Below are 18,546 nucleotides of genomic sequence, written 5' to 3'. Positions count from 1 at the left end.
ACGATATTTGCTTTACCGGGGTGGTAAAGTATCTCACAATCGTAATCCTTGAGTAACTCTAGCCAGCGTCGTTGTCTCATATTCAATTCTTTTTTATCAAAGAGATACTGGAGACTTTTATGATCAGTGAAGAGTTTGTACTTCGTGCAGTAAAGGTAATGCCTCCATATATTTAATGCAAATACTACTACTGCCAACTCCAGATCATGAGTGAGGTAGTTCTTCTCGTGCTCTTTCAGTTGTCTCGATGCATATGCTATAACCTTATCCCTTTGGGTCAGAACACAACCTAACCCAACTCTAGATGCATCGCTATAAACTCTGAAGTCTTCAACTCTGTCAGGTAAAGAAATAATTGGTGTTTCACACAACTTCTTCTTTAGCTTCTCGAATGTTTTTTCGTGTTTTTCACTCCAAGTATAAGTAGCTCCTTTATGGGTCAAAGATGCCAATGGAGCAGCTATCGAAGAAAAGCCTTGGATAAACCTTCAGTAATATCCAGCTAATCCTAGAAAGCTTCGAATCTCTGTGCGGCTTTTTGGTCATTCCCACTTCATCACTGCTTTAATCTTAGCTGGGTTAACCACATGACCCAAGAATTGGACTTCTCGAATCCAAAAATTGTATTTGGAGAACTTTGCATACAACTTCTCCTTCTTCAAAACTTCTAACACTTCTCGCAGGTGCTTGCCATGTTCCTGCTGGCTCTTTGAGTAAACCAGAATGTCATCTATGAACATTATCACGAATTTATCAAGGAATGGTTTACAAACCCTGTTCATCAAATCCATGAATGATGTTGGAGCATTATTTAGTCCAAATGACATAACCAAGAACTCATAGTGTCTATATCTTGTTCTGAATGCGGTTTTATCAATATCCTGCTCTCTTACTTTCAACTGATGATATCCTGACCTAAGATCGATCTTTGAGAAATAGCTCAAACCTTGCAGGTGATCGAATAGGTCATCAATCTTTGGCAATGGATACTTGTTCTTTACCGTTGCCTTGTTCAACTCTTTGTAGTCTATGTACATCCTTATTCTTCCATCTTTCTTCTTTACGAATAACATCGGAGCTCCCTAGGGTGATGAACTAGGTCTAATGAAACCGTTGTCCAACAACTCCTGAAGTTGCGTCATAAGATCCTTCATCTCTGTCAGTGCTAATCGGTATGGTGTTTTCGCTATTGGTGTTGATCCTGGAAACAAGTCTATTCGAAACTCTACTTGTCTATCAGGGGGCAATCCAGGAAGATCTTCGGGAAAAACTACCGGATATTCACACACCATTGGTATTCTTTGCATCTCCTTCTTCTCCTTATTAGCATCTATCATAAATGCCAAGTATGATGTACATCCTTTAGACAAACATTTTCTGGCTTTCATCAGGGAAATGATTCCAGAATTTACTCTGTGTTTGTCCCCATACACCATAAGTGACTCTTTTCCAGGTGAGTTTACTCTCACTATCTTCTTCTTGCATAGTATCTCAGTATCATTGGCGCTAAGCCAATCTATTCCCAGTATGATGTCGAAACCATTTAACTCAATGGGTAACAGCTCCTCATGGAATTCGTTTCCGTTCAAGTCGATGACGATGTTTTTAATGCACTCGCTAACAGGTATGAATTTGCCACTGGCAACTTCTACAACTAGAGCATTATCAAGTTTATCTACAGGCAATGCTAGTCTTCCACCAAATTTGTGTGATATAAAGGAGTAATTTGCTCCGGAATCAAATAATATATTGGCAGACAATCCGTTTACAAGAAAGGTACCTGAAGCTACATCTTCTGCATCCTTTGCGGCTTTCAGGGTCATTTGGAAAGCTCTGGCTTTTGGCTTCGGTGGAACATTGGGCCTTGCTGCCTCCTTCTTCTTCGGGCAGTCCCTCGAAATGTGTTCGTCTTCATTTCACCCATAACAATTTTTCTTGTTGAAGGTGCACTCATTGGCATGGTGCCCATGCTTTCCACACTTAAAACAGGTGACCTCTCCGTCATATTTCCCAAAGTGCTTCTTCTTGCACTTCTCCCACCACTTCGCTTCGTTTCCTCCTCCTCTAGACTTCCTTGAACCAGACTTTCTCTTTTTGTTGGACCTTGCAGATCCCTCAAACTTCCTATTTTCGCCAACCTCAACCTTGATGGCGGCTCTTCCCTTGATCATTTCCTCAACAGACTTGGCAGCCCAGATAGCTGCCTCCAGAGTAGCTGCCTAACGTACAGGCACCGCGTACTCCCATGGAAGTCCCTTTGCGTACTTTTCGACTTTCATCAACTTGTATGGGACGATGCACAAAGCAAACTCCATTTTGTCTGTGAAGGCATTGGTGTATTCATCAATGGACATGTTTCCCTTCTTCAATGTTAGGAATTGGTTCTCTAGCTCAAGCAGATTTTGATCCGAGCAGTACTTGCACTTAAGTGCACCAAAAACTCTGCTCATGTCAGTTGTAGTGGCTCATTGGGGCTTATGGTCTTCCCCAGAGTGTTCCACCATCGAACAGCGCCACCTCTGAACTGACGTACTGCATATGTGGTTTGTAGCTTGCCCTTGCATTCACATGTTATGAAGGCCAACTCCATCTCCGATATCCAGTCCATAACTCCAATATGATCTTCTTTCCCAGTGAAAGTCGATGGCTTGCAAGTTATGAAGTCTTTATACTTGCATTCGTTCCTCTCGACTCCCTCATCTTGGTTGTTCCTCTTAACCACTGGCGGTTCAGCTTGACCAACGGTCCTACTATAGTCCCCTTCTTCAGACTATCTTTCATTCAGTTCTGGTTGTTCAACATGCATCAAAGGTTCATCCCTATTGTTTAGCAACATCTGCCTCATCTCTTCCCTCTGTTCGGACGTCATAGCCCGAATCATGGCTTGTACTCCAGCCATTGTGACTGGCTCTAGTGTAGCTTCTACTATCGGCACCTGCTCAATCCATTGGGGATGAGGCTGCTGATTTATGTTCCTATTTGCGTTTCCGAGTCCACTTCGGGTTCCCACCATGTTGATCTATACACCAAAGTATGTGAATTTAGATCTTTATTTACGATAGATGTTTAAATCCTCCTTATCACTCTGAAACGTTACATGCTAGTTCTAATATCGTAATCGAACGCTTAGAATCCTGAACACATAAGGTTTCCATATCCGGTCGGCAATAGACCATAGATCCGAACAAATAATAACATATAAGGAAACCATAAAGCATTTAGCACATAAAATCATTTTAGGCATCTTTCCTAAAATAAACTAGCGCTCGTGTCTAAAATATGGTAGACACTCATCTCACGATCATCGCTTAGCATTCTAAGTTTAAGTCTAGAAATCCTACAAATTCCTAGTTCGCTTAAACTAATGCTCTGATACCAACTGTGACATCCCCAATTTCAAGGCCATAAAAGATCGAGTTGTTTATGCTTTATTTGAAAATCAGAGTATACTTATAAAGAAAAATGTTGCGGAATTTGTTCCCAAAAGAAAATATGATAAAGATTTTATCAAAGCATTTCCGAAGAAATGTGTTTTCATTACATTACAAACCCCATGATGTCATTGTCAATACAGATCAAAAGCATAAACAAAACAACATAGGCCACAAAACAAAATAGGCCTCATAGGCCTTACAACATTCTATTTATTTATACTGGCCTATAATCCATAATCTCTCATCGATTCATCGCATCTATGCTCTTGTGTCACTACCTGTAATACAAAAACTGAGTGGGTCAGGTTGGGGAGCCTGGTGAGCACATAGGGTGTTCAACCCACAATAGTTAAGTTTATTAACTTCATCAAATAAATCAACTCGATTACCCGTTCCCGTTATCCTCACTTTACGTCCCTAAAACATCTATCATAAGGGACCTATCCTAAGGAATTTCATCGCGATGGAAACTTCTGCTAAGGGGGTTCCTCAACAATAAATGTCTATAAGACAACCAAGGAGGGGGATGGAGTACACCGGTGAACACATCGTTCACAAACACCTACAGGTTGCGAGTCTGCTAACGTTCCACTAGACCGTCTAGAATAGTCTGTGGTCGTCATCTATACTCCGCTAGACGACTGGAACATCGTCAAAATCAAGGCCTCTCTTCATTTTATTTCATCACACACCAACTATTTCATCTACCCATGTTTTACCCAACATATTTGTAGATATAAAATACATATACAGTTTAGATCTGAAAAAAAAAGTTTAAATCTTTCATCCAGCATAAATCTCAAGTAAACAGATAATATGCACACATAACACGTAATTTATATAAAGTACTTCATATCTATGTGTAAGATGAAAATAACTATGCACTCACTTGATAAGGTGGTGATTCCAACTTGGACACCGCTTCGCTTCGACGAAACCGAGAGGTTTGCTTGAAAACCGGGCTCTGCAGGGGTATAGTTTCTGAACCGAAAAACCCTTTTTCTCGAAGCCTCCGGGCACTCCGGGGATTTCTTCAAGTGCTAGGGAAGTTTCCTAGTCTTTTGAGGTGTTTTGGGAGGTTTAGAGAGTGAGTAGAGAGAGAAAGAGATGGCTATGAAAAATGAAGGAACTCTCGGGTGGTATTTATAAGCTGAAAAAGTGATGAACTCGTCGAGTTCTGGCCCAACTCGTCGAGTTTCTGGCCCCTAAAGTCATCGAGTTTCTGGTAAAATCGTCGATTTGGTGCCACGTTTCGTCATCTGGTGGGGAGAAAGGAATGTCTCAGATTGCACCACATCACCCCTTCGCTGCAGCACCCTTACGACTTCTAAACCCCGTAACTTTCGCATACGAGCTCCGTTTTCGACGTTCTTTATATCCACGTGTAGGTATTGACAAGATATACAACTCTCCATTTGACTCCATCGGCTAATTCTCGACCGATTATAAATTTAACAGTATGATAAGATTACACTGTTTAACGACCGTGTGAAATTCATAACTTCTACATACGGACTCCGTTATCGACTGTCTTTTTATCGTTGAAATCCTATTAATGAGATATTCAATTCTCATTTAGGTTGTGTCGGCTAAAAATCGCTCGATCTAAAATTCGAACTCCGGACTGCACACTGCTATGCCAAATCTTAGAAAATTCATAACTTCCTCATACGAAGTCAGATTTTGACGTTCTTTTTATGCACGCTCTCGGTTTAACGTATACTACGACATTCATTTAGATCGCTAAGGCTAAAAAGCACTTTATTGTAAACTCACTTTTTACGTCACACAGCGTCGTGTCGGTTTTGTCGTGAAACTTCGACATGTCATAACTTCATCGTTATAACTCGGATTTCGGTGTTCTTTATATCTCTAGAATCCTTGTCACGACCACTACAAATTTCTTCATAGATATTGGGTTTATCTAACATTTTATTTTTGATGCTTTCTTTTATTCTTAATTTATTATATCATTATAAACAAGTATAAAGCACATAAATTCACATAATTCTCATAATACTAAAGTAATTCCTATTTATTACTTCAAGATAAGTTAAATTTGTTGACCCTAACTATTACATCATCGTATCAATGCTTAACCTCGAAACATGGGCGTTACAATAACAACCTTTGTAGACTGTGAATCCTCAAGGGGAGGCTTGGAAGTTGATGGAGAATGTGAAACTTTGAGATAGAACAAGTTGTCAACTTGATTTAAGATGCTTGTCTTGTAAGAGTGTAACATCCCATTTTTCGAGTCCAAAAATTTTGATTTTGATATAACGACTTAGAAAACATTCATAAGAAAATATCATGAAGTCATATCATTTCGTAAAAACCATAATCTCATGTCTGAAAATCATATCGTAAAAGTAGTAACAATGTCAGAGTACAATCCCAAGAAATCTCATAATGCGGAATCCAATGTGTGTATGATGTGCAGCTACCGCGCCGACTCCTTTCCCTTCGCTGAAGAGGTACCTGAAACAAAACTGAAAACTATAAGCACGAAGCTTAGTGAGTTCCCCCAATCGTACCACATACCATACAATCATATAGCATACATACTGCCGGGCAATTCTGGGGTGCCCGACCTACCCGGTACGGCCATTCTGGGGTGCCGACCTACCCGTGTCAAGCCATTCTGGGGTGCTGACCTATCCGTCGGTCCTAAGAACCGACCCTCGGGGACTATTCCACCCCTACTGCTACTATCACATATATCATAACATAAACATACTATCAGACATATTTGGGGTGTCCGAACTACCCTTCGGTCCTAACAACCGAACTTGGGGACTATTCCCCCTACTACCACTATCACATATAACATATCATGCCAGCATATAAACATATCATCACATACTGTCAGACATATCTGGGATGCCTGATCCACCCTTCGGTCCTAACAACCGAACTCTACTACTATCACATATAACATATCATGCCAGCATACAACATATCAGGTAGTAGCAAACCTTTCCAGCACACCACTGGGTCTCTTTGACCCATAACAGAAAAGGGGAGTCTAACCTCGGACTCGCCGAGTCCCAAGAACGACTCGCCGAGTCGATACTTTCCAAGTCTATTTCTTCGATTTCTGGCGTACAACTCTTGTCCAAATGATAGATCTAGGTCCCTAAACTCGATCTGGCACGTAAAGTTACGAACTTTACGTGCATGCATGGGACTTTGAGCCTAAAAGGCTCTAAAAGAGACTCTTAAGTTGCATGGGGGCTTCCATGGGTGCAAAAGCAGCCCTTTTCTGCCTTGTAACTCCTTCATGGACCTAGATCTGAAGCCTCAACCCTCAACCATGCTTGCAATCATGGTTGGTCACCAAGAATGGCTTATAAAAGCCTTAAATCTCCCCAAAAAGGGATCTAGCAAATGAACAAGCAAGGTACCGACTTTATACCTTATGGGAACTGCAAATGATGCACAAACTTGAACTCCCTTGGTCTTCTCTTGATCCCTCTAGGCCCTTCCTTCTTCCTTGTGATCAAAATCACCAAAAATCACCACAAATTCCTTTAGATCTTCACACACACAGTTAGGGTTTGCTAGGGGGGGGGGGGTTTCTGGAAGCAATAGGGATGAAGGGTGGCTGAATGAGATGCTTAAATAGGGTGCAAACCCTTAGATTAAGGTTTTGTCTAGTCACGTCGAGTCTGGAGGCCGACTTGACGAGTCCGTCATTTAAATCCCGTATCCAATCCGCTTCTACTCGACGAGTTGGGCCTTCAACTCGCCGAGTCCCAGGCCAAAAACGCACAATACTTAAATAAAATACATACCAGGAACCAGGTGCTACAAATCTCCCCCACTTATTTTAGACTTCGTCCTCGAAGTCTGCTGCTCGTTCCTGGAACAACTCTGGGTAATGCTCCATCATCTCATCCACCGGCTCCCAAGTCCAGTCTGAGCCCTTCCGGTGCTGCCATTGCACCTTCACCAGCTCGACCTTCTTATTCCTCAGATCCTTCGACTTCCGGTCAAGGATCGCCACAGGCCGCTCAATGTAATTCAGGCTGTCATCGACCTGAATATCCTCTAAGGGCACCACTGCTGAGTCGTCCATCAGGCACTTCTGCAGTTGGGAGACGTGGAAAGTGCTGTGGATCTGACTGAGTTCGGCTGGCAGATCCAGCCTGTACGCCACCTTGCCCACCCAGGCTAAAACCCTGAACGGTCCAATGTACCTGGGGCCCAACTTCCCCCGTTTCCTGAATCGGATGACGCCCTTCCATGGCGACACCTTCTGGAGAACCATATCCCCGACCTGGAACTCCAGGTTTGATCGGCTCTTGTCGGCATAACTTTTCTGCCGACTCTGAGCAGTCTGAAGCCTGCACCGGACCTGTTGAATCTTCTCTGTCGTCTTGAGCACCACTTCGGTGCTACCCATGACCATCTGGCCAACCTCACCCCAATATATCGGGGTCCTGCACTTCCTCCCGTATAACATCTCGAAGGGAGGACGGTCAATACTCGCGTGGTAGCTGTTGTTGTACGAGAACTCAGCCAATGGAAGGTAAGTATCCCAACTACCACCGAAGTCTAACACACACGCCCGCAACATATCCTCCAGAGTCTGGATGGTTCGCTCGCTCTGACCATCTGTTTGCGGGTGAAATGCAGTGCTAAAGTGCAGACGAGTACCCAACTCGTCATGGAATTTCTTCCAAAACCTGGAAGTGAACTGTACATCCCTGTCAGAAATCACGGAGACTGGCACTCCGTGTCGAGCCACCACCTCTCGAATGTAGTTGTCGGCCAACTTCTCGGCCGAGATACTCTCCTGGATCGGTATGAAATGGGCACTCTTGGTCAACCGATCCACGATGACCCATATGGAATCCACTCCCCGCGCTGTCCTGGGAAGTTTGGTGATGAAGTCCATGGTAACATCTTCCCACTTCCACAGGGGAATATCCAACGGCTGCATCTTGCCGTGTGGCCTCTGGTGCTCGGCTTTGACCTTCCTACAGGTCAAGCATCGCTCCACATACCATGCTACATCCCGTTTCATGTAGGGCAACCAATAGTCGAGACGAAGATCCCTATACATCTTCGTCGCCCCGGGATGAATGGAGAATTAGGATTTGTGCGCCTCCTCCATCAGAACCTGGCGCACACCCCTGTGGTATGGAACCCACACCCTGTGGTGTAGTGTCAATAACCCTCGGCTATCATAGTCGAAGGAGGAAACCTGACCCACTACACGCTCGCTCTTCCGGTGTTCCTCCTTCATGGCCTCCCGCTGGGCCTCTCAGATCTGCTCCAATAGTGGAGTCACTACTGTCATCCGCATGCAAATGTCTCGGATCGGCGATGCCTAGAGGCTAAGCGCATCGGCCACCACATTGGCCTTCCCCGGGTGGTAAAGGATCTCGCAATCATAATCCTTCACCACGTCCAACCACCGACGTTGCCTCATGTTCAGGTTCGGCTGATCCATGACGTACCTCAAACTCTTGTGGTCCGTGTAAATGGTACAACAGACACCATAGAGGTAGTGTCGCCATATCTTGAGGGTGAAGACGACCGCCCCCAACTCCAAATCGTGCGTCGGGTAGTTCGCCTCGTGAGGCTTCAACTGCCTCGAAGCGTAGGCGATGACATGTCCTCTCTGCATCAAACTGCGCCCAAACCCGTAATAGACGCGTTGCAGTACACCACAAAATCCTCTACGCCCTCTGGCAGGGCCAAGATTGGCGCCTCGCACAATCTCTGTCTCAGTGTCTCAAACGCTGCCTGCTGCTCAGGCCCCCAATGAAAGACTACGACCTTCTTCGTCAGCCGCATCAAGGGTACAACTATCTTGGAGAAATCCTGGATGAATCTTCGATATTAGCCGGCTAATTCTAGGAAACTCCTAATCTCAGATGGAGACTTCGGAACCTCCCATCTCATCACGGCCTCTACCTTGGCCGGGTCGACCAAAATACCGTTCTGGTTGACAAGGTGCCCAAGAAACTACACCTCGCGCAACCAGAACTCACACTTGGAGAACTTGGCGTACAAGCTCTCCCTCCGCAGAGTTTCCAACACCTCTCTCAGATGCTCCTCGTGCTCCACCTGCGTCTTGGAGTAAACCAAGATATCGTCGATGAAAACTATCACGGACCGATCCAGCATCGGTCTACATACGCGGTTCATGAGGTCCATGAATGCGGCAGGAGCATTGGTGACCCCGAAGGGCATCACCACGAACTCGTAGTGGCCATAACGAGTCCCAAATGCAGTCTTCTGCACATCCTCCTCTCTGACCCTCATCTGGTGATAACCCGAGCGCAAATCGATCTTGGAGAACCAAGATGCTCCTTGCAATTGGTCAAAGAGGTTGTCAATCCTCGGGAGTGGGTAACGGTTCTACACCGTTACCTTGTTCAGCTCCCGGTAGTCTATGCACATGCGATGCGACCCGTCCTTCTTCTTGACAAATAGGATCGGGGCTCCCCAAGGCGAATTGCTCGGCCTGACAAATCCCTTGTCTAGCAGCTCCTGCAGCTGCGTAGACAACTCCTGCATCTCGGGAGGAGCCAACCGATATGGTGTCTTGGCTATCGGAGCCGCACCAGGGACTAAGTCGATCCTGAACTCCACCTGTCGCTCCGGAGGTATCCCAGGAAGCTCCTCTGGGAACACATCCGCGTAGTCTCGCACCACCGGAACCTCACTCACCGTCGCCTTACCCGCCTCCCGGGTATCCATAACATACACGACATACCCGGCGCAGCCCTGCTGTAGGTAGCGCCTAGCCCTTGCTGCTGAACACACTGTGGGTCCACGCTGTGGCCTCTCGTCGTGGATCACTAACTCTCCCCCACCGGGGGTCCTGACTCGCACTAGCTGCTGTACGCAATCTATCACCGCCCCATTAGGGCTCAACCAGTCCATGCCTATAATCACCTTGTTCCCACGCAACGGAATGGGAACCAAGTCTATTAGGTAGCACTCCTCAAATAACCTCAGTACGCAATCTCTGAAAACTGTTGATGCTCGCACCGATCGGTCATCGGCAATCTCTACCTCTAAAGGGCAATCCAACATGCCCGAAGACTCAGGAAACCTCTTGCTAAGTGCAAGGGAAACAAAAGATCGAGTGACACCTGAGTCAAATAACACCTGTACTGGGATACCGTTCACATGGAACGATCCTAAACGTATACACAGAGCACATATCAATATCATAAGCATCAAATAAATAAATCAGAGGGAAAGAATCATACCCGTCACCACATCGGGTGCGGCGCGTGCCTCCTCGGTAGTCAACTGGAAGGCCCGGCTCCTCACCACTGGAGCCTCTGACTTGCCCTTCCGGCCATCAGTGATCCGCAGGGTCGCTGGGGCTGGCGCCTTCACTGGCGCTGCTGCTATCAACTGGGGGTAATTGGCCTTCTTATGTCCCCTATGGTTGCAGTGGAAACACAACAACTCAGACATCTGAATAGTGGGTGCAGGGGCGGTACAATCCCTGCTGAAATGCCCCGTCTTGCCGCACTTGTAGCAGCCCGACGATCCCAACCTACATGCCCCCTCGTGTGGCCTGCCGCATTTCCTGCAGCGGCCCTGTCCTGACTGGCCTTTCGGCCTACCATCTGATCCATTGGGCTTCTTCCCCGAAGCCCCAGTCACCTGCCCCTCCTCTACCTTCCTCTTCCGGATGTGCTCCAGATCAATCTCCCTCTCCTTTGCCCTGACAATCATGGAATCCAGGGTAGGGCAAGCTGAAAAACTAACATGCTCCCGAATGTCGGCTCGCAACATGTCATGGTAGCGGGTCCTCCTCATGTCCTCATCTCACGCATACTGGGGCACCAGTAACGCCCTCTCCCGGAACTTGGCGGTGATCTCCGCCACAGTCTCCGTAGTCTGTCTCATGTCTAAGAACGCCCTAGCCAACTGCTGGAGCTCCACTGCAGGTGCAAAATCCGCCCTGAACCGGGTCACAAAGTCCGGCCACGTCATAGCCTCAACAGCCGAGGCTCCCAGAGAGTCACCAACCGACTCCCACCAATCTATGGCCCTGTCTCTCAAGCACCCTGCTGCATATCTCACCTTCGACCCCTCGGGGCAGAAGCTGGTCAACTGTGCAGACTCAATGTCCGCAATCCATCGCCTGGCTGCAATGGGGTCCTTCTCCCCATGGAAATCCGGCGCATCGCTGCCCCTGAAGTCCTTAAAGGACAGTGTGCGTGATCCCGACTGGCTGGTCGCCATGTCGCTCCTGAACGCCCGGAGGCGATCCTCCATCAACTCGACAATCTCTTCCTTGATCGACCCAAAGATGACCGGGGTCGCATCAAGGATGCCTCTAGTGATCTCGGACGCGATGAACTCGCGTAGCCTCTCATCCACCGGTTCGGAACCTGAACCCGAACCCGATCCCTCTCCTGAGCTGTCAACTGCTGGCCTCGGACGTAGTACCACCATTCTGCAATACATAATGACAACCGTCAGTGATACTGATACATCTAGAGGGATCACATCTATCACAAGTTCCCTGGTCTTGCCTCAGCCTTCCTCGATTCAAGTACGGATCCTCTGCTTTCAGTAGTACGGGCCCATACTACCTTCCACATCTATCCGTACTTTCCTCAAGAACTGCCTTGACTCCACCAAGTCCCTTCTACTGCTACTGATCTCTGCTACTCTCTTCCTAGGCTTGCCCTAGGGTAATCACCAACCCACTCTCCGCCATCAGCTGCGTAAGAAGTCCCTGCTTTCTTCCCCTAACTAGCTCGCAAATACTATTACATATCACTCAGACTAGATAATTCTTCGAATGAGAGATCCTACCCTACAACGGTTGGACTCAGACAAGAGCTACGAAATAGAGCTAGACCTAACCTTCTGAAATTATTTAATCCTTGAAATATGTAACTTAACATATTTGTTTACTAGCTAGTGAAAGACAACTAGAACTCCTAAAAGCACAAAGCAAGCAGTATTCGGACATCGAGTACACATAAGCAAGCATATACTACTCAGGCTATCCTCCTGACTAATCTGTACTAGCATGCAGTTCTCATAAAGCTGAAACACATATAGCAGGCACATAAGGCATCCTCCTAGATCCTTAGCCCTAATCTAGCATGATGTTCTACTAAAACTGATAATCATAACATAAACTTGTATGGGTAATTTGGGGAAAACTTACTTGAGCTCGGCCGGTCGCGCACATCACACACCTTGTTCTTTCTCAAAACTCTTTAACTTAGATTTTAGAACCATTTTCTTTGTAAAAATATTTTAATCCTTCGGTTTGAGTCCAGACACTCCCGAGGGTGTGTCCGAATCCCTCAAACCAGGGCTCTGATACCAACTTGTAATATCCCATTTTTCGAGTCCAAAAATTTTGATTTTGATATAACGACTTAGAAAACATTCATAAGAAAATATCATGAAGTCATATCATTTCGTAAAAACCATAATCTCATGTCTGAAAATCATATCGTAAAAGTAGTAACAATGTCAGAGTACAATCCCAAGAAATCTCATAATGCGGAATCCAATGTGTGTATGATGTGCAGCTACCGCGCCGACTCCTTTCCCTTCGCTGAAGAGGTACCTGAAACAAAACTGAAAACTGTAAGCACGAAGCTTAGTGAGTTCCCCCAATCGTACCACATACCATACAATCATATAGCATACATACTGCCGGGCAATTCTGGGGTGCCCGACCTACCCGGTACGACCATTCTGGGGTGCCGACCTACCCGTGTCAAGCCATTCTGGGGTGCTGACCTATCCGTCGGTCCTAAGAACCGACCCTCGGGGACTATTCCACCCCTACTGCTACTATCACATATATCATAACATAAACATACTATCAGACATATTTGGGGTGTCCGAACTACCCTTCGGTCCTAACAACCGAACTTGGGGACTATTCCCCCCTACTACCACTATCACATATAACATATCATGCCAGCATATAAACATATCATCACATACTGTCAGACATATCTGGGGTGCCTGATCTACCCTTCGGTCCTAACAACCGAACTCTACTACTATCACATATAACATATCATGCCAGCATACAACATATCAGGTAGTAGCAAACCTAGATGATATCACAAAGACGATCATCTAACATACAACTCCTACTGGTGGGCCGACATTGTGGCCGTAGACCCACCGCTACTGGAAGGTAACTCACCTCGTACGAGTAGCTGCTGAAAATCTGTGCGGGAAATCTCTGTCTGCTGCTGCTCCGGAAATCCTCCGGCTATAATCCCCACAAAACACTCAGTCAGAATCTGATATCTACTCTTAGGGTAAAATGACTATTTTACCCCTGACCAAGTCCAAGTCAAAGTCAAAGTCAACTTCCAGTTGACCTGACTCGCCGAGTTGAGCCGCCAACTCGTCGAGTACCTAACCTTTTAACTGTCCTCATCCACGTCTCTACTCGTCGAGTTTAGAAATGACTCGACGAGTTCTCCTTCTATACGAGCATCGAATGAACCTTCATCCGACTCGTCGAGTTGTATGAACAACTCGTCGAGTTCATCCTCATCCTAAGAACCAGTCCTGTCCTCGACTCGCCGAGTTGTATGAACAACTCGTCGAGTTCATCTTCAAGAGTTAGGAAATTGCCTTGGACTCACCGAGTCTGTTCATGTACTCGCCGAGTCCTATGAACTCCAGGACTATGGCTTAGCCCAATACGTTGGGTCACTCCCCTGGACCCTCTAAAACCTTTCCAGCACACCACTGGGTCTCTTTGACCCATAACAGAAAAGGGGAGTCTAACCTCGGACTCGTCGAGTCCCAAGAACGACTCGCCGAGTCGATACTTTCCAAGTCTATTTCTTCGATTTCTAGCATACAACTCTTGTCCAAATGATAGATCTAGGTCCCTAAACTCGATCTAGCACGTAAAGTTACGAACTTTACGTGCATGCATGGGACTTTGAGCCTAAAAGGCTCTAAAAGAGACTCTTAAGTTGCATGGGGGCTTCCATGGGTGCAAAAGCAACCCTTTTCTGCCTTGTAACTCCTTCATGGACCTAAATCTGAAGCCTCAACCCCCAACCATGCTTGTAATCATGGTTGGTCACCAAGAATGGCTTATAAAAGCCCTAAATCTCCCCAAAAAGGGATCCAGCAAATGAACAAGCAAGGTACCGACTTTATACCTTCTGGGAACTGCAAATGATGCACAAACTTGAACTCCCTTGGTCTTCTCTTGATCCCTCTAGGCCCTTCCTTCTTCCTTGTGATCAAAATCACCAAAAATCACCACAAATGCCTTTAGATCTTCACACACACAGTTAGGGTTTGCTATGGGGGGTTTCTGGAAGCAATAGGGATGAAGGGTGGCTGAATGAGATGCTTAAATAGGGTGCAAACCCTTAGATTAGAGTTTTGTCCAGTCAGAGTCTACTCGTCGAGTCTGGAGGCCGACTCGACGAGTCCGTCATTTAAATCCCGTATCCAATCCTCTTCTACTCGACGAGTTGGGCCTTCAACTCGCCGAGTCCCAGGCCAAAAATGCACAATACTTAAATAAAATACATACAAGGAACTAGGTGCTACAAAGAGAACTCTTAACTTTTAAGCTTGAAGTTCATAACCAAAGTATGAACTTCAAGAGAGTATAAAAGCAAGTAATATCATCAAGAGGATGAACAAAATGGAGAGAGTTTTCATACTCTCTCCAACTCACAATTTTGTGTCCAAAAGAAGAGCAAGAATGAAAGTCTCATGAAGCCAGTATTTATAGCATAAAGAAAAATTCCATAAGTCCTTAACCATTTAGCATTTTAAACAAACATGTCTCCCATCCTTGTAAGACTTGTCATGCTTTCATTTCTTTTTATTAAACAATCATGAAAGCCATGTTTTTATTTAAATAACCAAAAGACATGTCTTCTTTTTGAAATACTTTAATCATATACTTCTAAAGTATGTTCCCTAGATTAAAATAAGCCACAAACCATACCTCTCTTTCTTCTTCCTCGATTTCGAAATTAAAAGTCAAAAGATGACAAAAATGTTATATTTTATAGACAAAGTTTATAAAATATAAACTTTAACTTTTTGGTAAAAGACAAAATAATTTATTTAGTCCAAAATGTTGTGCATGACTTATTCATACCATATGAATTATGTAATGTTACTTGCTAATGAAAATTATTATTTCCTATAAAATAAATAATTTTCAATTTAATTATAAGAGTTTATTGAATATTTATTAAAATCAATTTCTAATAAATGATCAATTATATCTAGTTGTTGTTAGTATGACCCATTAATATAATATATTAATTAAGAATATCATTTTAATATGATTCTAAGATCTTTCAAAATAAATATATATATATATATATATATATATATATATATATATATATATATATATATATATATATGAAATTGAGAGAATGTAGAGTTCAACGAGGATTCAACTCTCCCGTTCTATTGAATTCGTTGTCATTATCCCATAATAAAGATTTTAAGTTTAATGTATTAAATCTCCTATTTCTCTTCTCTTTTGCCTCGGTAATTCTTAGGTGGAGCTTACTAAGGTGGAGAGGTTTTACCATGCTATTTTCATGAAACCAGTCGTTTTACCTAAAGAACCGATTATTATCCAACGTACGTCTTATAATAATGTTTTCCCTAATGTTTATGCCGGTTATGTTGGAACAAATCTGGACCACTTTTCATTTTGCTTGACATCTCAAGACAATCCTATTAATGAATACTGCCCTTATTATCAATTTGCTGGCATAAATAATCACCACATATAATCATGCACACTTTCCAATACCTTCTTTAGAAGCTCAATAATTTATTATTTACATTCTATTTATATGTATATATAAATCGAATTATTTAATTAAGACCAATAGCCTCGTTAAACCATCACAAAAAAATGGCTTCCACACAGGCACATCACCCTCATTTTGTATTGTTTCCTTTCATGTCCAAAGGCCACACCATACCATTGCTCCACCTAGCCCAGCTTCTCCTACGCCATGACGTTTCTCTCACCCTTTTCACCACAAAAGCCAACCGACCCTTCATCACTCAGTTTCTCCACCATCATGCAGCAGATTCAATCTCTGTTATAGACCTGCCATTTCCTAGCGATGTTGAAGGAATACCTCAAGGTATAGAGAGCACCGACAAGCTACCTTCCATGTCTGTATTCTGGCAATTTGTCACAGCAACGAAGCACATGCAGCCACACTTTGAACAAGCACTCAACAATCTTTCCGGAGTTATCACCTGCATCGTTTCCGATGGGTTTTTAAGCTGGACACTGGAATCTGCAAATAAATTAGGGATCCCTCGCCTCTCTTTTTTTGGCATGTCCGGCTACTCAACCGCCGTGGCTTTAGAAGTGGGCACAAACCGGCTGTTGTCAAGACCTGAGTCCGATGATGACTTAATCACTGTGACAAGGTTCCCATGGATCAAAGTCACTAGGAATGACTTTGACAAACCTTTCAATCAGCCAGATCCTACGGGTCCTCAACAGGACTTGCTAATGGAGGTTGTGATAGCAATGGCGAATAGCTATGGACTGATTATGAACAGCTTCTACGAGCTAGAGCCGCTGTTTATTGACTATCTGAACCGAAAATCTAACCTCAAAGCTTGGTGCGCCGGACCACTGTGTTTGGCTGAGTCGGGATTAACAGTTCTAGATCACGATCAAAAGCCCAAATGGATGGAATGGCTAGATGAGAAGCTATCTCAAGGACGCTACGTTTTATATATAGCATTTGGAACTCAAGTAGAGATATCAACACGACAGCTGGAAGCCATATCCAAGGGTTTGGAAGAGTCCGGAGTGAATTTCATGTGGGTGGTGAGGAAGTGCGAGAGCGAGGTGATGAGTCATGTTAACATTGTTGACGAGCTACAAGAAAGAGTGGGAGAAAGAGGGATTATCGTACGAGAATGGGTGGACCAAAGGGAGATTCTGAAGCACGAGAGTGTAAAAGGGTTTTTAAGCCACTGTGGTTTAAACTCGGTCATGGAGAGCATATGTTCAGAGGTTCCGATACTAGCATGGCCGATGATGGCTGACCAACACCTGAATGCACGGATGGTGGTGGAGGAGATCAAGATCGGTTTAAGGGTGGAGACGTGCGATGGATCTGTTAGAGGGTTTGTGAAGTCTGAAGGGTTAAAGAAGATGGTGAAAGAGCTCATGGAAGGAGAACGGGGGAAAGAGGTGAGGAAGAAAGTTATGGAGGTTGGAAAAGCTGCAAAGAAGGCAATGGAAAAAGATGGATCATCCTGGCGGACACTGGATGAGCTCATAGACGATGTTCAGACTTTTAGAAATCTTAACAGAGTGATTTGAGTCTTTTTATCGATCCTCTTCTTTGTAAGATACGTGTAGTAATGTCGTTCTTCTAAAAGTATTTTTATCGGTTTCCACTATGTCTTGTGGTCAGGATGACGATGAAGTTATGCCATGCATCTCCTTCCTATCGAGTTTAAGGAATTTCTTATATATTTATATTTTCTTCTTGGTCGTGTAAGAGTTAACATTATTTTGAAGAATAAGAGCACAGGTGCAATTTGTTTTCGTCCCATTTCCATTAGAAAAAATGATTCGTGGTAATTGCATTTTCGTCTTGTTCATATTTATGCAATTCTATTTTTTTACGACCTTTTAACTTGTTTGTGTTCATATATTATTTGTAAAATATATGTACATATTACCATTTTCATCTGTTATAGCGGATAACAATGGTAATATGTGAACACATTTAACAAGTTAAATGGTCAAATATATACAAAAAAAGAAAGTTGTCTAAATGCGAATAATTTTTTTTTATAAATTTCTTAAGATTTTTTATAATTTATTACAACATTTTTATGATTTTTTTTCCTATAGATTTTTCTGATATAATATTTTAACTTTATTGATATTTTTTTTTAATTTTTTTTATACTTTCATATAATCTTAATACAAGTGTTTTTAAACCAAATATTTTATAATTGTTTTAATTTTTTTACAAGTTTTTAACTTTTTTTATTTTACATTTTGATACAATTTTTTTCTAACTTTCTTACAGTTATTTTTAAATTTTTTCTACAATATTTTTAAAATGTTTCACAGATTTTGTAT

At 43.7% G+C, this 18,546-nt stretch overlaps 1 pseudogene; it reads left to right on the top strand.

The window, feature by feature from the left end:
• Nucleotides 1-16,311: 16,311 nt before the first annotated feature.
• LOC145159570 (UDP-glycosyltransferase 90A1 pseudogene) lies at nt 16,312-17,984 on the top strand (annotated as a pseudogene).
• The last annotated feature ends 562 nt before the right edge of the window (nt 17,985-18,546 follow it).

The sequence above is a fragment of the Lactuca virosa genome, chromosome 2, assembly GCF_052849685.1.
Source record: "Lactuca virosa cultivar CGN04683 chromosome 2, Lactuca_virosa_CGN04683_v6, whole genome shotgun sequence".
Lineage (NCBI taxonomy): Eukaryota > Viridiplantae > Streptophyta > Magnoliopsida > Asterales > Asteraceae > Lactuca > Lactuca virosa.
Note: the sequence above shows the minus strand (reverse complement) of the source record. Positions and strands in the feature narration are given on the sequence as shown.